Raw genomic sequence first — 18,300 nt, 5'->3', positions numbered from 1 at the left:
TGTGTTGTATGCATGTATTTTTAATTTACATAAGTGGTGCTGTATTATTTATCTGATTCTGTTCTTACTTTTTGCACCAAAGAATATGTTCTCACAATCAATTTATATCTCTTCTGACTGCTGCCTAATATGCAATGGTGGTATCCCATTCATTTTACCTGTTCTCTCTCTGAGGGATAATCTTCCAGGATGCCTCCAACTCCCTAACTCCGCAAATAATGGTACAACGAACATCCTTGTCTACATTTTCTTATAAATCTGGGCTTGCTTTTTGTGGAATGTATACCCAGTCACTCAAGAGCTGAATTATAAAATATGCACATACTTAATTTGGCTAAGTGATGGGAATGTTCTCCAGATTGGCTCTGCCACCTCACAGTCCTGCCAGCCTGAGGGGTATAGGGAATCCTATGTCCCTGCAAATACAGGGTGGATGGAGCAAGGGTAGGTTTACAGTTGTGAGTATTCAAAAAACAGAGTTTATTCCTGTATTATTATTATTAATTTTTGTACAATTTCTCTGATTACTAATGATTTTGAGCAACTCTCCATATATATTTTGTCTTCTTTGGGTTTTCTCTTCTGAAAATTGCCTATGTGTGTGTATCCTTTGCGCACTTTTTTTTTTACTTTTCTCTTTTTCTTGCTGATTTGCAGGAGCTCCTGGTATCTTCTAGATGTCTGTCTTTGTCAGTTTAGACATTGTGAGTGTCTTCTCTCCTGCCTTTTAGTTATTAATTTTCTCCATAGTGCCCTTCACTGAACAGAAATCTTATTTTTATAATGAAATCAAATTCATTTTTTTCTCTTATTGCTTGTATTTTTTAAAATCTTGTTGAAAAATTCTTTCCCATTTTTAAGTCAAAAAGATATTCTTCTACATTTTTATTAACTTTATATTTTTCATTCTTCTATTAACCTTCTTATTCTAACCTTCTTAACTTTATATTTTGTCTTTCACATTCATCCTTTTGACCTACACAATATCACCTCTGTGTGTGGTATTTAGTAATGAATTCTATTTTCCTCTTCCACATGTGAGGAAGCTAATTTCTAAACACAATTTACTTAACAATCTGTGTGATCTGATCTATCAAGTCACTTCTATTGTATGCTAAGTTTATGCACATATGATCTACCTACTTACCTACCTACCTACTTATGAGGAGCCTAGCAAAAAAAAACAGAATGCAAGCCCAAATGGAGTATCTGAGGAGCTCAATGAAGGGATAGTAGGTTAAGGAAACCAACATGGGTGGGTGGGCACTCAGGTAGCAACAGTGGGGAAGCTCTTATCCTTCCCTTCGCTCCTGATCCTGCACGCCCCAGACATTTAGGGGCAAGGGAAGGGAGTGACTATCACAACCCAGAGAAAGCTTTGGCTGATGCTCTGGTCTTTAGAAGAGGAATGCAGCCTGGACCAAGCTGCAACCTGCAGGGAGAGAGCTAGGGCATAACTATCCGCTCCCTTTCTTTCCTCTCCAACCTCCCTCCAGTGTCTCCGAATAGCCAAACTCAGCTGGGAATCACAGGGCAGGGGAGTGTGGTTAAGCAATGCAGGGGTGGGGGGTAGCCTCTTGGAACAAGAGTGGAGTAGAGAAGAGTGAAGAAAGGATCTGGAAGGGCAAGCAGAGACTATCCAGCATAACACACGTGTGAATGTGAGTGTATGTGCCTCTGAGCTCTGTTCTATACCAAGGGCGTACCGGTCCTTCTGTTCTTGCGCCAGTACTACAACGTGTTTATGACCATGGTTTTGTAGCATGTCAGTATCTGGAAAGGTGACTTCTCATTTCTTCCTCTTTCTTTTTTAATGTTGAAAGTTTTTAGGTTAAATGCATTTGTAATTCTCCATGTATATTTTAGAGTAAGGGTATTGAGTTCTCAAAAAAAAATCAACTGGAATTTTGATTGGCCTTTTATTAAAAGTTTATATTGATTTCAGAGAAGGGACATGTTTTTAATATTAAGTCAGCCCATCCATGAGCAGGAATCTCTCTCTACTTATTCAGATCATCTTGTATGTCCTCAACTGATGTTGTATTCTTTTACGTAGAGGTCTGTTGTATTCTTAGTTTAATTAATTCCTACTTTCTATGTTGTGGCCACTATGAATGGCGCAGGCCCTATGTTCGCTGATAGGAATACGGTAGTGAACATGGCATGGTCCCTGGTCTCACAGAGCTGACGCTGCAAAGACAGACATGTAAACAGACAAATCTGTGACCACACATTGTGGAGAGTGTGCTGAAGCAAAGGCCCAGCTTTCCCCCTGGCCCTCTGCCTTCCCCGTGTCATTTCTCAGTGCTCTGTGTCACTGCTCTTACAAAGATCCTGACCAGATGTCAGGAAGCCAGGATTTCCAATCTGAGATGTGATTCCATCTAGCCAGCTTGTTCATCTTAAGAACAAAGGGTTGACTAGACAATGTTTTAGGACTCTTCCAGCACTACCCATCTCCCTCCCTCCCTCCTTCCCTCCCTCCCTCCCTCCCTCCCTCCCTCCCTCCCTCCCTCCCTCCCTCTCTCCCTCTCTCCCTCCCTCCCTCTCTTCTTCTTTCTTTTCCTTCTTTACTTCTTTGTTCCATGATAGAGTGTGAAAGAAAGAACAGTATTGCCTGAGGAAGAGAAACTGCTCTGTCTAGTTTTGAGTGCTGTGGGGCTAGTCAGGCCAGGTGTCCACAATAGAACATGCGGGTGTGACTCCTGGGAAAAGAATCCATGCTAGCGATAGACAGTTGAGAGATACATGTATAGTCACAGAAGTGAATGAGACCTTTAAGAGTGTATAAAATAAGAAAAGAGCAAGATTAAGAATAGAACCTGAGGACTAAGCCACTTGAAGTAAAATTAGAGAAAACAAAAGGTATTTCAGAGGAAACCTGCCATAGGTTAGCTTTATAAGGCAAAGGTTTTTCATCTCCTGTGAAGGCACTTTGGAAGGAAGTTTAGTTAATGTTTCATAATTAATCTTTTTTTTTTAAATATATTTTATTGATTTTTTACAGAGAGGAAGAGAGAGGGATAGAGAGTTAGAAACATTGATGAGAGAGAAACATCGATCAGCTGCCTCCTACACACCCCCTACTGGGGATGTGCCCGCAACCAGGGTACATGCCCTTGACCGGAATCGAACCTGGGACCCTTGAGTCCGCAGTCCGACGCTCTATCCACTGAGCCAAACCGGTTTCGGCTCATAATTAATCTTTTAGAATCCCTTTTTATATCATCCTTACTCTGGGATAAAACTGATCAAATTGATGATTTTCTCTGATTCCAGGAGTATAGCACAGACTTTTAATTATATGCCTCAGTGTCACCATCTATAAAATGGGCACAATAAAGTTTATTTGATGAGGCTATGATGAATGTGGAATTCAATTCTAGGAAAGTAAGACATTTCTATGGAATTAGGAAATCTTAGCATTATCAGTCTTTATAATAATACCAAGGGTTACATTTGTTTTCTGTCTTTGACTATCCCCCCACCCCCCATCTAGTGACTAAATTTTTGTAAACTAGTGTTCATTCCATTCTCATATATCTCTTCATTCTGTCTCAACTCCTCTGGGTTCCCCACGCCCAGCAGTTGGGAGATCAGAAAGACACCATCTGCAGATGAATAAACAGACATGTATTCATTTATAAGTTGATTGGATCAGGGTGTCTCCTGATGTCCCTGTTCTGAGTGTTCATACATTCCACCACAGAGTCACTTATCTAAGGTCACACACAGAGGCTCTGTGGCTGGGATGAATCACATATGAGCTGACCAGTTTTTCCCAGAATTCATGGGCTGCAACATATGTGAGTTTAGCCAACGTGGACACCTGCCACCTACTCAGAACAGGACTGGCTTCTGGTGATCATTTCGTTACAGAGCCCACTTGGAGCCCTGTCATTGAGGGTGAGGATCATGAATGGAGCTTCTATTGAGCACTGTCTGCATACTCAGCACTGGGGTGTGTGTGCATGTGGTGGATTAGAATAAACCAGGAGTTTATTCTAATAAACTGGGTCCTGGGTCCTTGGAAGGAAAGAGGAGAGCAGGGGATGATGACAGGTTTGGGACAGAAACTTAAAGCATTTCATGGGAAGCTCATTATTTATCGAGATCAGATTGGGTCCCAGCAACCCACAACTTCCCCCAAATGGATGAATTCTCTGCGTAAAGATCCAAAAATATCTGGAGTCCCTCTGAGCTTATTGGCCTCTGCTGGCTCCCATCTCACTCCAAAGCGTGCTTATTTCTCTGGGAGTTGCAGGCTCTCATGTTCGCAGGGCTTGGCCAGGGCCGTGGCCTGTCCTCTTCCGAGTGGAGATGAAAAGCTGCAGATTGATCTGGGCTCCATGGCCATCTTCCCTGCATTCTTTATCCCCTGCTGGGTGTCCCAGAGACATTAATAGATGAAGAGGGAGTGTTTGCTTTTTTAAAAAAAGAGATGTTGAAGAAGCAGAACGAAGCACAAAGCCAAGAGGAGTCAGTCGTCCTACTGCCTGAAAGTTTATAGGCGCAAAAAATCCTATTGTGAGAAGAGTACGGTGCCGGTCAGTTTGCATGGCACTTCCGTTTTCCAGAAGGGACAACCAGGCCCCCAAATTTCAAGCACTTGTCCAAAGTCTTGTGGCAAGTCAATGGCAGAATCGAGATTAAAATCCATGTGTTCTTTTCCCCAGTCTGAGCCTCTTAGGACAGCCTATGGAGACAGAGCCTGGCGCCTGCGGTCACCTCTTCAGGGCCTGCACTTCACTCCCTGGGCCTTCAGGCCAGCCCTCCCTTGCTTTCTAGAAAGAAGGACTACCATCAACATAAGAGAGATGATCCGAAGGAGCAACCAGGAGCTGTGTCCATTGGTACCTCAGCTCTGCAGGCCAGCTCTAAGCTGCACACCCACCACTAAAGGCAGGGTCTACACGCCAGTGGGTGGTGAGTGGATACTGGTACTGTGGATGGAGCATGGACTGCGGAGTTGGACAGATATAAATTCAGGACCCAACTCTATCAATTCTTAGTTGTACCATCTCCCACAAGCTACTCTCTGAGCCTCACTTTCTGAATTTGATGTTCACACCACCCCATGTGAAGAAGGCATATTAAAAAACTAAGAATCAAAGAGGTAGCATGACTGCCTCTTTGTGATACCAATCCTAAGAGGGAGGGGTAGGTCATGGCAGGTTGGCCCTCATCACATGCCAGGTACTGCGTACTCATCCCCATGCCAGCTCTGAGGGAGCTGCCATGCTTGCCCCATTTTATGGATGAGGAAACTGAGGCTTGAAGAGAGCAGGTACTGTTTTTGAGACCTCAAATGTTCTTCATGTGTCTCTGGAGGCAGGCAAGGAAACCCTCCCCACTTTATAGGGGAGAAGTGAGGCGTAGAAAGCAAGATAAACAGTGTGCCCAGGGTCACCCAATAAGGAATTGGTGGAGGAGCTGGGTCTGCATCCAGGTCTCCTGGCTCCCAGCTCAGGGCTCTCTTACCGCCTACACTCACTGGGCCCCGCCAAGCCCCATGGAGGGCATTCTGCCCTGGAGTGGTGCTCTCCCAGGCCAGCCTCGCCCCCTTGCCCAGGAAGCACTGCCCTTATCCCCTGCCAGAAAAGCCTTGTTGCCCAACTCGTGGGAAGGAGCCAAGCCTGGCAGCCTTTGGTGGGCATCCAAGTGGAGCTGCTCTTTCCTGTGCCGAGCTTAGCACGCAGCATGGCTTCATCATCCAAGTATGTCCTGCCAGACAGCCCTCAGCTGCTGGCCGGCGGGGCACTTGGCGGCCGGAGAGAGCTTGGCGCTAATTGGGCCCAGCCGACATAAATCATGGTTCTTGTTAAGAGGAAGTCCAGCTGTTCTCTGGCAGGCGAGGGGTGAGAGGTGGGGAAGGATGGCAGGGTAGGAACCTCCCACTAAAAGGGGTTGGGTCCTGCAAGGGCCCAGTGACCTCAGCAAGTGTCTGATCTCTCTGGCCCTGTCCGTCCATCTGAAGAGTGAAAAGGCTGCATCCAATGATCTCTGGGAGTTTATGCCAAACTATAGAGCTTCCTGGTGTGTGTGTGTGTGTGTGTGTGTGTGTGTGTGTGTGTGTGGTACTGCTGTGTTACTTTCTGCTTGGAGCACCATAGGGATAAATGTCTTTATATAGGTGATGCGGTGGGCTGCGTGTCTGTTGCCAGACGTGGGGAGGTAAGAGAAAGTCCTCTATGAACAAATGACCTCCCAGAGCTATTTGGTGTCTAGAACCTTCATAGCAGAAGGTGCAGATTCCTTGCTCTGCTTGGGACAGAGCAAGGCCCTCCAGGCGTGAGGGCTGCCCAGCTAAGCTGGGTCGCTCATTGATATGATAAGGAGGTCAGAGGTTGCTTAAGTGCAAATAGTCCCCACCCTTGATTTGGCTGGCCTCCTGGGAGCCAGGTATCTGCATTTTCAAACCAGCTCCCTAGATAAGTCAGAGGTAGCTAGCTGAAAGCTTAGTATTTCTTCAAAATGTACGATTCTGATAAATGCAATAGAGACAAATAAAGCAGAATAAGGAGGCAGAGAGTATTGAGGGAGGAGGGTGGCATGATTTTAAATACTATAAGATCTAAAGGAGTGAAGGAGAGAGCCATGCGGAAATCTGGAGAAAGACCATTCTGGGTGGAGAAGACAGCAGGTGCAAAGGCCCTGAGGCAGGGCTGACTGATGTCTTAAAAGAAGAACAAAGAGACCAGTGCTGCTGGAATATAAGATATGAAGTCAAAGAGACAATGGGGCAAGTGGATTATGTAGGGTTTATACCATGACCTTTTCGAACCCACCACCCAGTGAGGAAACAGGCCTGGAGAAGGCACACTTTAGTAGCTACCTCTGCTCTCTGTCCCTCTTTGCGCAGGGTTCTGAACAAGGCTGTGTGGTGTAGAGGAGCATAGAGATGAGTGAACTGTAGGCTCTGTTTCCCCAAGGATCCCATTCTGGAGGGACAGGCCCAGGCTTATGCTGTCCTTCCCAATAGAAGGCAGACTGCAATCCACACTGCTACTCCAATTCCAACTACAACAGAAATAGCAAGCACCAACCTCCTGGAAAGAGGTGGGCATGACTGAGCAGATGGTAACTGAGGAGCACCTGGAAGGGTGGGTAGAACTCCAGTTGGCACAGCGGGAAGCACTTGCCTGACGAAGCAGGGCTGACATGAGGATGAATGGATATCTGTGGTTTGGGGGAGGCAGCATCAGAGTGTGGGGTCAGCAAGGTCTGGGCTTCAAGTCTGGCTCAGCCTTGAAACTTGAAACCAATGGAAGGCTCTTGACTTGACTTCTTTGAGTCTCTCTGGCCTCATTTTCCCCATCTTTCCTAGAGGGTAAATCTCTCTGACCATGGGCTGTGAAAATTAATAAAGTAATGTGTGTGTATGTGTCTAACAGCCCAGGGCTTGGTGTGACTCTATGCTCAGGACGTGGGTTTCACGTGGCCCCTGTTGATGGGAGGCATAGGCTATTTCCGTCAGCTCCAGGAAGAGGAAGAAAGGCAGGCGGTAAGGGCAGGGAGCACAATTCGGTCTGTTTCCTTTCCACAGACACCCCCACTTGCTGGCTTGATGGAAGCCATTGTGAGCAGGGTGCCACCCAGGAGTCCACCCTAATGATTTCACTGCCCATCCCATTGGCTGTCTCTCTATCTCAGCTACACTCTGCAGGTGGCATCATCATTATCACCCCATTTCCTGGGTGAGGGCATGTGGAGGGGGCAGCAGTGTCAGTGTCAGTGAAGGAGCCAGGGCTTCTCTGTGTGTTTTCCTCTCTACCCTGCTAGGCCTCCCTCATCACTTCCACTTCACACGCCTGCCTGCGCAGGTGCAGTCAGAGGCCAGGCTGAAATGCTCAAAAATCATAAAACATGAGAATGAAGACAATGTCAGACCCAGGGTCACCCCTGTGGGAATGTGAGAGCCCCGCCTCCCCCGAAAGCCAGCAGTACCTCTTTGGTCACATCCTTCAGAAGAGACCCAGAGCTCTGCCTCTGCCAGGGGCCCAGCCCCTTGAAAAGGCTCCTTCTTCTCATCTTCATTCTACTGGTTCTATCCATTACCCCTGAATGGAAATGGAAGCTTAATTTTTCTCACTTGAAGCCCTTAACACTCTGGGCTCTTGACAGGAAACACAGCTCAGCTTTAATTAGCCACAGCAAGCTCCCTGCAGGAGCTTCTAGCGCGGCCCGGCACTTCAAAGATAAAGGCTTCTCCATTCTCTCTAATCACAGCTATTAATGAGCCAATTAAGGCTTTCTCTGGGGCCGAGGCAAGCAGCTCTCTCAGTACCTCGGGCACCCTGCTCTGCCCGACTGCCTGCCAGGAAGCTTGGGAAGGACTGGGGTTGGGAGCCCCAGCTCTGCAGCTCATCCGCTGTGAGTCCCAGCATGGAGCGCATGTCCTCTCTGAGCCACTGTCCACAGCAGGGGAGAGTAAGGCTGTTTCTCCTGAGGAGCAATTATCACAACAGGAGTAATTCCAGGTCAGTGGTTCTCAAACGCTCGCATGCTTCAGAATCAGCAGGAGGCCCTATTCAAATGCCTGACTGGGCTCCACCGAAGTTTCTGACTCGGTTGGTCTGGGAGGGGCAGCACGCAAAGTGTACATTTCTCACTTGTTCCCAGGTGATGCTGCTGCTGCTGCTGGCCGGGGACCACATTTTGAGATGCACCCCTCCAGACAAGTGAAGACTTTGATTGCATTCCCATCTCTAAGGGCCCCCGCCACCTCTTTCCCTCACCTGTGTCTCACCTGACAGTTTCCAGGGGCCTCCCCTTGGGGCTACGTGGACACAGCAGTATTTATCACTGTGCAGTGGCACACCAGTGTATACCACTCAGGTGTGCTCAGTCCTGGGCAGAATTTGTCAGGACCATGTCTTTACCTAATCTTTTTTTTTTTTTTTTTTTTTCAGAGAGAGGAAGGGAGAGGGAGAGAGAGATGGAAACAGCAATGATGAGAGAGAATCATCCATTGCACGCCCCACACTGGGGATCGAGCCCGCAATCTGGGCATGTGCCCTGACCTGGGAATCGAACCGTGACCTCCAGGTTCATAGGTCAATGTTTAACCACTGAGCCACTCCAGCTGGGCTGTCTTTACTTGATCTTGATACTCAGATCCCAGGTTCTGATGTTGGTATCTTAAGTCTGTAGCATCATCTTTGGGAGGGGAAATGGCTCAGGACTTCCCGATTCCTAAGAAGGCAGGGAGCACAGAGTCTTCAGTCTTCCTGACGGATACACTGCAGAGTGGAGGCTGGCAGGATGGAGATGTGTAGAAAGGAGGTCACTTCAGGGCAGAGAACCTGAGCAAAGGGCTGGGTGTGGGATAATGCGTGTGGTTTATGGGGGACTGCTTAGACTCCTTTACTAATGGCCTAACCAAAGCCTAAGTGAAGTCCCTCCTGCTGCATTTTGCCTGTTTCCTTAGGCAACAGAGACACACATTCATTTCAACTACTGCCTCAGGCCTGCAGTGCCTGACATTATAACTGGAATCACTCTGTGCTTCTGGCTTTAAAGACAGACTTTTGTGGTCAAAGAAGAGGTCTGCAGTTCAGGTACTTAGGATGTTGGCTTTCTGCTGGGGCTGTTGCCTCCCTGTCCAAACCCCTTATCACACTCATCGCCACCCGCACTGCATCTGTCCCTCTTCCTGCCCCCTCTCATTCACATCTAGTTTCAATGGACCACCTTAAGTTCTCAGGCGATTTTCTGTTTTGGGTACCATATCCCAAAGTGCACAAGGGTTTGGGGGGATGTCAGCGGCTATCACATGACTGAGGTGTCCTCTGGGGAGTGCTGGACCAGGTGGATTAGGAACCTTCTCCGCAGGACCTCTCAGAGCCTTGCACATATCACTGTGGGTTAGGGGACTCAAGAGGAATGCTTAACATGCAGCATTTTCCAAACTTTGTTTCACCACAGAATGTATACATTTTTCCACAGAGGACCTCGCTTTGATACAGAGGTGTGTCATAAGCTTCAGATTCCAGCAGATTAAGGTTCCAGTCCTGGAACTTCCATTTCTTCATCTATAACATGGAGATAGTGGTCCTTACCTTGGAGGCTATGGCAAGGTTTCAGTGAGATGATGTATGAGAGGTGCTCAGCCAGGGCCAGGTGTACAGGGCTCGGTAAATGTGTGTTTTCTCCTCCTTTTTTCCCCCTTTTCTGGTGGAAGCTACAATCTGAGTCAAAAATGCCCTGTACCGAACAGAGCTGCCGATGCAGCAGGTCCTTGAGTAACGCCTTTTCCTTTAAAGTTGTTCCATTGTAACGTTGCTAGAAAAAAAATGATGGCCTGTGTGGAGTTCACACCTTCTCCCCATGCCTGTGTAGATTTTCTCCTGGTATCCCGGTTTCTTCCCCAAAATATGCACGTTGGGGGAATTGGTGTGTCTGAATTGTGCCAGGCTGAGTGTGCTGTGTGTTGAGTGTCCCTTCGATGGAAGGGTGTCCTGTCCAGGGTGGGCTCTTGCCTCGTGCCCTGATCTGCCAGGATGGGCTCTGGCCACTCTTGACCCTGAACTGGAGTAAGTGGGTTAGAAAATAATCTTCTTACTTGTTTTTATTAATCTTTCTCAAATGTATGGATAGTTCATATTTACTTCAATGTTTAATATTAGGAATGTTTTTGGTCTCTATTTAGAAGTTTGCTGATGTTTTCTGAGAACAGAAATAGGATATGGGAACCTAACTCTTGTTTACATCAATTAGCTTATGGTAAAATTGGTCTTGTCATACATCGTTTCACTTAAAGTCGCAGTTTCTAAGAACCTATTGATGGTGTTAAGCAAGGACTTACGGTACTTGGCATATGAGGGTGAAGCCACACTTAGACACACAGGGTCAGAGGCATGAGAGCTCAGAAGGGACCAGGCCAACCAAGCAGGCTTCCTGGTGGAAGCATGCCCTTGCTAGGTCAGAGCCTGAAACTAGTTCTCCAGCAAAAACCTGGGGCGGGGAGCTGGGAGGGGGAGGTTTGAGACCTGCAGCTCTGTGCGAGCAAGCTACAGCAGGAATCCTTCTCTTTATTTTTCTTTTCCACCCTGGAGGCCCATTTCCCCATCAATTCCAGCCGACGCAGCACTTGCCTTCCCCTCCCACGGCCTGAACTTGGCCAACATCTCAGGTTCCAGAGGTGTGAGCCTTTGAGTGGGGCCCTCCTGGCTTGTGGAAATTCACTGGGCCCGCAGAAGCCTGCTGTGTGTACTGGCGCCTCAGGAAGCTCAGGGCGAACAGGCCACCAGGACCTGGGTGCTGGCCCAGACCCTGCCTACTCCAACCTTGGCCATGGGAGTAGTGGAATCCAAACAAAGCTGGGGAGGAAGCCACGCTGGAGATTTTCTCTTGCACACTCTTTCTCATCCCTACCTCTACCCTCCCAACCAACCATGTCAGGAGATCCCACTTTGAACCAGGCACGGTTCCTCCATAGCTCATTTCCCATCTACTGATGAGAAGCAAAGCCTCAGAGTCAGCTTGAAAGGAAGCTCATTTGGTCCAAAGTCCAAGCTCTTTGCACTGGTGCTCCAGAGCCTTTTATTGCCCTTTGTGTCTTTCCTGTTGTGCCTGGCATGTCACCACCTCCAAGGAGCCTTCCTAGTAGTACTCATCCGGGTCCAGACTCATCTCCCCTTCTTCTGAGTGTGCACAGTTGGAACCACAATGCCTATGCCCCTTAGTCTGTATTTCTGGAAGGAAAGGACCATGTCCTACTACACTGTAACCCTGGTGAGGGCACAGCACACATTGATCTCTGTTGGGAGAAGGGATAGAGTATGATTTTCCTGACTACACAGAAAATCATGACCTCAGTACTGAGTCGCTCAGTATCTTCTGTCCCCTCTGTAATTCTTTACCCTTCCTTACACCACACAGGGCTGGCCTCAGATACTCATTGTCTCAACTTTCCAGTCTTTCATCTGTTCTATCCTCCTGCAACTCAGCTTTCCAGTCTTTCATCTGTTCTATCCTCCTGCAACTCAACCCCCAGATATTCATGAGCAGACCCCTGTGCCTGGATAACCTCAGGAGGGGCCCTGTGTAATCTCGGCTCTGATTCTCTTCCTCCGCAGGAGCTGCGGTCCTGCACGTCCGCATCAGACCTGGAGCTCGCCCCGCTGCCCGCCAACACCCGCTTCAATGACTAGTGAAGGTGCCAGGGAAATTATGAAAAACATGTGACAGGTAAGTGGCTGCTCCTGCAACTTTCTTAGGTTTCAAAGGGAGGACGGCTTTCTCTAGTGTGTGCGCTGGGCATTCAGGCTTTGCAAGAGCTTTCAGAACGCATGGGGCAGAGCAGATCCCTACAGGATTCTGTTTTTCTCATCAGTGGAATCCGACTGGGCCTCTGGGCACTGGGTTACTGAGACTGATCATGGAACGGGCTCCATCCAAACACTATGGCTTTGTTCCCCTCCATGAAGCACAGAAAGGCAAATGGGTTCTGAGTAGAAAGGGAGCCAAGTAAACAGGTTGGAGGGTTCCAGAGCTAGAAAATAATTCTCTAAGTTCAATCCTTTTACTTTCCAGACAGAGAAACTGAGGCCCAGAGTAAGGTATGTGCATAAAGTCAAATAGCTTCCTAGAGACTGAGCCATGACTAGGGTGAACACATCAGTCTCTCTCTAAAATATTGGAGTAGCGAGTGATAAAAGTCCATGAGGAATTGTGTCTAGAAGCTTCCATTTGCAGTACAGCAAGTACATGGGATTGGGCCTAGCCCAGTGGTCGGCAAACCACAGCTCACAAGCCACATGCGGCTCTTTGGCCCCTTGAGTGTGGCTCTTCCACAAAATACCACATGCAGAAGCGCACGTACAGTGTGATTGAAACTTCGTGGTCCCTGCGCAGAAGTTGGTTTTCGGCCTGGGCAAGTCTATTTTGAAGAAGTGGCGTTAGAAGAAGTGGGGGTGTCGGTCGGTCAGGCGACAGGAGCCACGGTTTGCCGACCATTGGCCTAGCCTAACTGTGGCTGAGGCTGGCCATGACCTGCTAAGGGGTATAAGGTCAATGCAGGTTGGTTGGGATCCATAGCTGATGTGTGTCTACCAGCCTGTAGCCACCTGGCTCTGTCCCCAGATATCTAGATGCCCAGAGAATTCATAGACAGACTGTATCCTAGAACAGAGTTCCACCTGGGCACCGAGTTGCCTTTGGCTTGGGGAGAGGATAATCTGTAGCTGTTAAACATCAGGCTGTTTCAACAGGGTCCCATGAAATACCTGTGAAAGAATTTTCCACAGCTACCAGTACTGGGCTCCTACAGATGGCCCTTATGTAAACATATATAGTACAACTCTTAGGTGCTAGCACCTTCAATGTCTCCTGTAACCTGCAAGAAATAGAGGCTAAGTCCTTCCCGTGATGCTCAAGACCTTTATGTACCTATTCGCCCCACTCTCATTGGTCATCTCTGGAAACTCACCGGTACTCGCCATTCTGGCCCATTGCACTGAGAACACCACCCATTGAATGCCCCTGGATCTTTTTTCAAAACTGCCTGCAATGTTCTTTTCTCTTTATCTGGAGGAATCCTCATCTTTCTTTGCATCCCAGAGAACTGTCACCTTCTCTGTCAGGTCTTCCTTCTCCCCATCCTTAGGTAGTTGGACCCCCAAAGTAGATCTCAAACTTGACCCTTTCTACCATCTGCACTGCTGTCTCCCAGGTCCAAGCCACTGTCGCTCTTACCTGGTCTACTTCAGTAGGCTCCTAATTAGTCTCCCTGCTTTGCACCTTTTCCCATTACAAGCCATTCTCTATGGTGCAGCAGGGTGATCTTGTACGTCATAAATCAGATCCTATCACTTCTGTGCTGAAAACCCTCAAATGGCTTCACGTTGCGAGCCTCACCATGGCTTGCATCGTCTCCCCTGCCTGTCTCTCCATTGTCACATCATCCACTCTCTCTGCCTTGTTTCCCATGTTCCAGCCACAGTGACCACCTTTGTTGTGCTCCTGAACAAACCAAACTCGTTCAGAGACCTTTGCCTTCCTATGTCCCTGGATGTCTCCCCCTACCCCATCCTCCCAGATCCTCCTATGGTTGGCAGTTTTCATAATCCAGGCCTTGGCTCAACTATCACTTCTTGGAGAGGTCTCCCCTGACCGTCTGTTTAAAGTAGTCTCCATAATATCCCCAGTTTTATTGTATTTGCAACCATGCCTCTAACAGTGATTTTATGTATGTATTTATTCCGTGTTTTTTTCCATGTCTCCTGCTGTATCAGAAGTTCAATGATAGCAGAGATGTTGCCTGACTTTATTGATGTGCCCCAGGTTATAAAACAGTCCAGGGGCTGAGTCGGTACTTAATAAAGAAACATCTATGAATATCTGCTTAAGTGGTGCCCCAGCACACAAAGCCTATGGGAGGAGATCTTTGTGGGCTTCCTATAGGAAGGGAAACCTGGATGAACCATAAAAAGATGGCAGGGTTTGTGTAGGTAGAGAGAATCAGAGAAGGTATCCCAAGAAGTAGGCTTGGCCAAGAGCGTACACTGAGTGGTTGGAAAGAGAGAGAGTGCAGGACAGAGAATGGCTGGAGCAGGGAGGCTGAGTGAGAACAGAGGAGACAAGGTTAGCTCTGTGCCTCGGCAAGAGGGGGGTAGGAGTGGGACAGCAGACTCTGGAGGCCCTTACAGGACAGACAGGGGAGCCCCTTTCCCTCACTCTTTGCACTATTTCCAAAGCCATTCCCTGCAGCCCCCCTTCACATGCACACAGGATTATTTCTAATAGAAAAGGTAGACAGGAGCCACAGGAATTTAAGGCGTCACATAATATCCTCATTGGCAAATAGAAGTGAAGCGCACCCCTGCTTGGGCTGAGCAGTGTCTGTGCCAATACCAATAGGGGGTCTCAGGGAAGTTGGAGTAGAATTCATCTGGACGGGCAGGAATAGCAAGTTACAGAGTCTTTGCCTGCAAATGGGCTCAGATGAAATCCAGCCACAGAATCTTTGAATCACAAACTTTCAGGACACACTGTTCTACAGGCTCGGAGAGGCTATACAGTCCAAACTCGAATGGCCTTTAGCTTCATTCAAAAGGACATTTGTCGCTCCTTGCACATCTCCAGTGACAGAGAGCTGGAAAGCTCTGATTCTCTGAAAGTCTTCCTCATATCATGATGAATCTAGTTGCCCTGGATCCCCCTGCCTGGACTCACTGTGACCCTGGGGCTGCTCACTCTGCCCCCAGGCAGCACGGGGGACACACACAGCAGCCATCACACCTCCAGGGCCCTCTCGCCAGACCACACACTCCTCAGTGTCGCTTCTGTCTCCTCCCCACTCTAAGCATCTCCTTTGGACTTGCCCCAGTTTGTCACCACTCTGCTTCCATTGCTCTGGGGAAGGGTGCCAGGTACCCTGTGAGTCCATCTTACACTCCTTTAACTCCCAACTTCAAGACCATATGGCACTGCTGGGAATGTAAAATGGTCAGCTGCTGTGGGAAACAGTATGACGGTGCCTCAAGAAATTAAATGTAGAATTACTATATGAGCCAGCAATTCCATTTGTCAGAATAATATCCAAAAGAATCAAAAGCAGGGACTTGAACACTTGTATACCTATGCTCATTGCAGCACTACTTATAATAACCAAAAGGTGGAAGCAACCAGCTATCCATCAACAGAAGAATGGATGAATAAAATGTGATATGTACATACAATGATATTATTCAGCCTTAAAAAGAAAAAGAATTTTGACACAAGCTACAACATGATGAACCTTCAAAACAGTATGCTAAGTGAAATAAGTCAGAAGAAAAGAACAAATAATGTGTGATTCCACTTATATGGAGTGCCTGGAATGGGCACAGAGACGGAAAGTAGAATAGTAGTTACCAGGGGTTCGGGGGAGGGTAAAGGGGGAGGGTTATTGTTTAATGGGCACAGAGTTTCTGTTTGGGATGATATAAAAGTTCTATAAATGAATAGTGGTTGCACAACATTGTGAATGTATTTAATGCCATTCAATTATTCACTGAAGAATGGTTAAAATAACCTATTTTGTTATGTATATTTACCACAATAAAAAAAAAATTAAGTCCACATATATCTACTCTCTATTCTCTGCCAAAGAGCAGTCAAGCACCAGGCATTTGTAAAGTGCCTTCTAAGTACAGGGACTGTTTGACATGCTGTGGGCCATCGGGTCTGGCAGTAGAGAATCTCCTTATTCATAAAGACTAACAGCCAAGTGCTAGGTTAAGCAATTAACATGGATTACTTTATTTAATCCACACAGCCTTCTCAAGTTACAATCATTGCACCAATTTGACACTAGAACTGAGACTCAAAGAGGCTAAGTAGCTTGCTCAAGATTACACAGGGGCAAATTCAGGATTCTAATGTGCATGTCTGATGCCAGAGGCTAGGTTCTTAATCATAATGCTTGACTACTTTTTGAAAGAAACTTGGGAAATGCTTAAGAGGAAGAAAACACATGCATGTGCATACACACACAGGTACACCCCCTCTGAGGTGGTTTGCTGGGTGAAACGTGTGCAAAGACTTCTTACAGAAGGGAGCAGCCATAAACTCCAGGAGTGTGCAACTCACCTCTCGTGTTCACCGTCCCAACCTCAGTCAGTGTTTGTGGAATGGAAGGGTTGAACGACCATCAGCGTGTCCTGCAGGAATCAGATTTCCTGAAGGTGGTGACATGTCAGCTGGGCCCTGCAGTGGGAGGAGGGAGGGAAGAAGATCTCGACCCACACTGTGTCTGGAGGCTCCCCTGACCTCCAGGCTGGGCTGGGGGACACCTGTGCCCCATAGCCGTCCTCCAACCCCAAGCTTCCTTGCTGATGGCGCCTGTGCCATCGTGGACTGATCTCACAGGTTCACTGTTTACTACTCCACTAGATGGGCACTCCTGACGCGCAGGGCAGGGCCCCATTTTCACCCTCTCTGCCAAAGCCCAGCTTGGAACTGCCACAGAGTCTCTGCTCTGGGCTTTCTCACTGGAGATGAACAATGGAGAGTGTTGGAAGAGCCCCCCAGAGGAGTTCAACCTTGAGGAGCTCTTGTTCAATTCTCCTTATTTCTTTATAATTAGAACAAATTCCCTGTTAGCTCAGTTTCCATTCCCGAAGGTGGAAGGAATTCAGGAAACTTCTCCCAAGATGCCGAGCCCCGTTCTCAGTCTGTCTAGACATATGATGGAGGCTGCCCTCCATGTGATCTTGCAGAACTGGTGGGGGCTGCAGCAGCAGCTGGTGCACGTTACCTCTGGGGCTGGCAAGGCCTCCTCTCTGAGCCGAGGAGTCCTCACCCTGAGACAGCAGCCCTGGCTGAATGGCTGAGGCTCATGCCTGACTGACAGCCACCAGTGCAGGTGAGGCCTGGGCTGCTGCTGCAATGCACAACCTCAGGGGCACAATTCACATGAAAGGCAAAGTGAATGGGGTTCTCTGGAGGTGGGCATCTGGGGCAGGGGCGAGTCTGCAGGGAAGGTCTGTGTTTGGGGACATCTCCCAGCTGTGTGGGAGCCTGTCGCCCTCAGAGTTGGCCTGCTGACCTGTGCGCTCTCTGGCCTGGATCCCGCACTGCGGACACTGCACCGTACTTGGACGTCTCTCTCTTCCAATTGAACGAACAACACGGAGCAGAGAAGGGGACAGACCTGGCTTCAACTAAATGCGTCACATTAGCTGTGTGATTTCATCTCTTGGAGTTTCAGCTTTGTCACTTGTAAATTAGAGATAATAAAACCTACCTTCAGGGTTCTTAGGAGGATTAAGTAAGATAATATTTATCAAGTGCTTAGAACAGTGGCTGGGACATAGTCAGTTTTCTATGAATGTTTGTTAAATGAATGCAAATTTATCTCAGCGTCCCCAGTGTCAGTCTGGGACGTGCGACTTTGGGTGAGTGCGGGGCCCTCTCCATGCCTCACTTCTCCATTTGTTCGATGGGGTGCATGACACTATCCTGAGGGTCTCCTCTGGCTGGAACATGAGAGGGCTCAAGAGCTTGCATCATAGACCCCACCAGACATCCTCGATTGGCTCCAGTCTTGGCCGACTCTATCCCTAGCTACCCTGACCCCTGGAGGATCCGGGCCTTCTGGGCTGCGGAATTCAGGCCTCTTGGAAATAAATGCCTGGGCCAAGATTGTCAACATGGATTAGTTCTGGGACGCACAACAGCTAGCAGTGTCCCCAGAGAGGGTGCTTATCCTGCCTGGTCACCCAGGGGGTGGGCTGAGCATGGCTGAACATTCCAATCAGCCCAGTGGCCTCAGGGGAGAATTTAGAGAAAAGGGCAGTGGGAAGCTGGTGCTGA

This window comes from Eptesicus fuscus, chromosome 9 (genome assembly GCF_027574615.1).
Source record: "Eptesicus fuscus isolate TK198812 chromosome 9, DD_ASM_mEF_20220401, whole genome shotgun sequence".
Classification (NCBI taxonomy): Eukaryota; Metazoa; Chordata; class Mammalia; order Chiroptera; family Vespertilionidae; genus Eptesicus; species Eptesicus fuscus.
This window is presented reverse-complemented; position numbering follows the sequence as displayed.